The sequence below is a fragment of the Hipposideros armiger genome, unplaced genomic scaffold (genome assembly GCF_001890085.2).
Source record: "Hipposideros armiger isolate ML-2016 unplaced genomic scaffold, ASM189008v1 scaffold_65, whole genome shotgun sequence".
Taxonomy (NCBI): domain Eukaryota; kingdom Metazoa; phylum Chordata; class Mammalia; order Chiroptera; family Hipposideridae; genus Hipposideros; species Hipposideros armiger.
In genome coordinates, this window is record NW_017731415.1 from 4,398,513 (window position 1) to 4,403,654 (window position 5,142).

A 5,142-nucleotide genomic window follows, 5' to 3' on the forward strand; every position below is an offset into this window, starting at 1 on the left:
ACGACAGCAACTTGTCTGTTCCCCTTCCCCCAATTCCCCAGCACTGTTCCCATCCCCCCAATTCCCCAATAAAAATCTTAAAAAAAAAAAAAAGAGATCAAACCTGGCTGGGGAGCTGCTCCACCAGTCCTCGGAAAATAACTCCCCACCTTATTTGTTCACGTAAGCGTCAGAAGGTTACTTACTCTTTGACATTGTGAGTAGTTCATTAAAAGAGAACACAAACATGCATACAAAAATAAAATGGGAAAACCTGAGAAAAATGTGAATGCATGATTAAGCATATTAAAAATCCCCACCTAAAAGAACAATGTAGAGTGAGAATAGTAAAGTTGTTAACCTGAAAGAAAGATAACATTTTACTTGAATTTTGACCTTGTTGCACTTGTAGGAATTCATTTGTGGTGGAAATTTGTGAGATGTCATATATCAGAAAAACTGCTTTAAATCAGTAAATGATAGTTGTAATATTACTTGTACATGTTTTAGAATTAAATTTCAGAATAACTCAAATAGTAATTGCAACTGCATACAAATGTGATTGTCTTATAGAAGAAGAAAAATAGAAAAATACAACAAGGGTGGAACTGGGAATATACAGAATTTAAATGAAAATGAAATGCCATCGATGGATATAGAATCTGTTTTGATAGTTATATGTGTCATGTGTTTCATAAGAAATGTACATACTCTCCATAACATACTCTTAGTAATAACTTATCTACTTAATGATTGGTCTAATGCTTGCAAGATATAAGCTACATAAATTATGGGAATTAATTGTTTTTAAAGTTACTTTAGTTCTATTAGTTGATTAAGTGAGAATTTGGTTACTCTGGATTGTTAAATGATCTGAAAGTCTCAGAAAAACTGAATGGATGCTAGTTTGGTTTGTTTCTGTTCAGATTGCCTGAAAATAATTTGCTTAATAATTTCTCTAAGTAATAGTGTGATTTACATCAATATTGTTTTTCCCTTTTGTAAAGAATTTAACTAGGGCCGGCCGAGTGGCGCAATGGTTAAGAACTCGCTTGGGATGCCAGAGGGCCCCGGTTCGGATCCCACATTTGAGGGCCAGTGACACTGCCCTCTACAGCTAAGATGCTGAACAACAGTTCAACCTGGAGCTAGGCTGCCGTGAGTTGCTGGCGATGGCATAGGCTGCAGTCCCTGTGGCAGTGGGTTGCCATGGGCTACCGTATNTCTGAAGTGTACCTGGCGTATAAGACGACCCCCCACTTGGAGGCATATTTTTCAGGGCCAAAAAATCGTCTTATACGCCGGCAAATACGGTATATCTCTTATGGAGAACTCAGATTTTTTTGCCTACCTATATATCCCCTCTCCATCTTCTTATTATTCCAAGTCAGCTTTCTAGTTTCGGTTTCCTTCCAAAGTTCTATTGAAAAATGGAGCAAAATTCCCTTCTATCCATGTATCTTCAAACTATTGTACTTAAGTGATTTCCATTTGTATGTTCTCTGAAAAACTCACAACTCTAACTAGAGTTTTTCCACTACAGGGTTCCATATCTTGGATCCCTCCCTATAACTAATTCTCTCTTTTTCCTCTTCTTCTCCCTCAAGATTTCTTAAAAAAAAAAAATCACAGAAAAGGATTTCATTTTCCTGTGTGGCAAAACAAAACAAAACAAAACACTCCTAAATTTTATTCTGATTGACTTTCTATTCTACGTACATATGACTGCTTTCTTAACCAAACTTTCTTGGAATTCAAAACCCAACTCTTTCTCTTGCTGAGGTGTCTGTTCTTGTGAATCAAAGTGCTTTAACGGCAATAGGTGGTTAGAGCCTATATGGAAGTCTCATGCACAAACGTTGATTTATTTATTTTTAAAATTTAGTTGTCTTCTACCATTAGTCTAAAGAAATGAATACTCTAATCTTATTGGAAAGGCCATGGATCAGCAAACAGTACTAGAAGTAAAAACCACAGCAGATGATAAAGGAAAAGTTTTATTGCCATGGAGACAGTAATAGTCTTCTATAACTTGAGTTTTGACCTTTACTAGGATTAGACAGTAATTAAATTGAATGACCAAAAATAAAAGGTGTGTCATGTATTGCCAGATAACTGAGAGGATGTCCCAGGACTGAGCTGTTGCTACTGGCTATATCTCTGATCTTATAATAAAAAGTGACAGAGAAAAGGGATTTAGTAGGTAGATTTAAGCGACTAAATGCTCTTGGTCCTCTAACTCTTTCCATCACCCCTTCCCCAGAAAAACCCTTATAGGCTCTATTAGAAACAATATATGGAAATAACATCCATTTGTTCCTTGGAATTGTCTGTCCATGAGCACTGTACGTTTATTCCACCTTCCCAAATTAAACCCTGGTATGTCCCAGTCTATAGCGCATAGTGTCTCTCTATATATCTATATCTATCTATTTATATCTGTATCTATATCATCTATAGATATGTAGATATAGATATCCCACAAGCTTTGATATATAGTATTTTTATTATTTTCAGTTTAAAACATTTTATAATTTTTGTGATAATTTCTCTTTTTTATTCACTGGGTTATTTTAAAATGTTATTTAAATAAAAAGTTTAGTTTCTAAACTTACTAGGTTTTTCTGTAATGTTTTAATTAAAAAAAATTATTTTATTTATTTTTCTTTTAGCCAATTTCTAGCTTAATTAAACTGTGACCAGGGAACATACTCTCTGTGATTTTCAGTCCTTTAATGTTTGTTGCTACATGTTTTATTATTCAGTGCATGGTCAATTTTTAGCAATGTTCCTAAAAGCACACATTGCTAATATTATTGTTCAAATTTTCTATATGCTTGTTGCCTTTTTTGTCTGCTTTTACTATCAGTTATTGGAAGAAGTATAGTAAAATCATCTACATAACTGTAGGTTTGTCTATTTCTATCAATTTTTGATTGATACATTTTGAGGATATACTATTATTATATAAAATCTAAAATTGTGATATCTTCCTGGTTAATTGAACTGTTTGTTATTATGAAGTGACCTTTAATTCTAGCAATGTTTCTTCTTAAGCTATATCTTGTCTGATATCATTCCAGTTTACACTTTATGAGGATTTTCATACCACCTCTTTTTCTATCCTTTTAATTTTTGTCTTTCTGTATCTTTACGTTGGTTTATATGACTATTTTTCATAATCTAGTGATTCAACTAAAACATATATATATAGTATATTTATCTTTAACATATTCCATTATATGTTAAGATTTAAATCTACCATTTAATTTTACTTAATCTGCTTGGAATTTCTTGGAACTTCTTGCATATTTGTATTGGTGTCAATTAGTTTTCAAAAAAATTCAGCTTCCTCTTTTTGTTTCTGTTTGATCCTCATTCTCTTCTCCTGGATTTTGATTAAACTTATGTTTAACTTTCTCACTCACCCTCCCTCTCTCTCTTACCCTCCTTCTGTATTTCCTATGTTTTTGTCTTTCTATGCAGCACTTAGACTCTTTTTTCTAACCTATCTTTTAATTCAGTAATTCTCTCCTTATCTGTATCTAGTGTCCCCTTAAAATGTGTGCATTGGGTTGCTTACTTTTCCCAATATTTTTATTCTAGAAAATGTATTTTGTTTTCAAATCTCCTTTGTCACATTTTATAACTTATAATTTTATAGTCAGTATCTTAGTTTTTAAAAATATACACATCTAGTTGTTGTACAATCTGCATTGAGTAATTCTAAAATCTGAATTAAGTGCAGATTTGTTGCAGTTGTTTGTTCTTTTTGTTGGTTCTTGCTCATGAGATCTACTACCCTTGGGTGACTCATCAATAGCTGTATGCTCCACAACGTATTTGATTAAATTTTTTTCAGAAATAAATTGTAGTCTGCTATGGAAATGCTTATCTCCAGAGAGGATTGGCATTTGTTTTTGCTAGGAGTCTGTGTTCACAACCTCCAGTACAACCTTAATCCATTTTCAAGGTTTCAAATTTCCTGGGATAGCACAGGAGATTAAAATCTGAGATGAATCCACATTGGACATACTTCATCCTTACTTAAAAAGTATTGTCCATTCAGCTGGGTTTCCTGTTCAATCTCCCACCTTATACAAGCCAGGCTTTGATTTCTGTCTCCTTGTCCTCGTGAAGCTGACAAATATTGTAATTTCCCTGGATTGATAAACCTTCTTAGGAAAAAAAGCAGATTCCAAAACAGCTTTCTTAGTCCTCAGTTTCCCTTCCCTTTGGGCCTCATAAATCTTTATTGTTTTGTTGACTCTGATACTTTCAGGAGTAAGTATATGTGTATATTATATATAACTCTTTTAAACAGCAGAGATCAGAAGTACACTTACAGATAATGACATAAGAAATAAAGAACTGAAACTTTTTGTGTTTTGGGAAATTTCTCTGATACAATGAACTATGCAAGGCTGATATCCAACTGGTTTGCATGAGTTCTTTACAGACAGGATTTGTTTTCTTGGTTGCTGCTATATTTTGGCATCATTCTGATTAAACATTATCCGTACTGAATGGGTTGTTAAATATGATTAATATTTACTCTTTTCTCTACTATTAAAAAAACCCCTGTAGCTCCCATCCTGTAAAGTTATTAATGCAAAGATGTTAGGTAAGAAAGGAAGCAGACCATTAAAACCTTGGTTATGTCAGTTTTGTTTTTGTTCCTAAGGACACATCAAAGAGAGGTTAACTGCATGGTAACCACAAACAATGCAATAATTGCTATGCTTAAGTCTCTTTCTCAGCAAGTTCTGTGGGGATTTTCACATAGCCTCTGGGATTCTATAGATTTCTATACAAGTTAGAAGTCAGCATTTTACAAAGAAAAATTTGGACTTTTTAATGGAAACTTATTTCAACATACACATTTTAAGTGTTTTCTTGATTTTGCTGTACTGCTTATTCATTAACAGCAAATAAGAGATCAAACCCAGGGGCCGGCCGAGTGGCGCGATGGTTAAGAACTGACTTGGGATGCCAGAGGACCCTGGTTCGGATCCTACATATGAGGGCCAGTGACACTGCCCTCCACAGCTAAGATGCTGAACAACAGCTCAACCTGGAGCTGGGTTGCTGTGAGTCGCTGGCGATGGCGTAGGCTGCAGCCCCTGTGGCAGTGGGTTGCCATGGGCTACCGTGTGTGGCCGG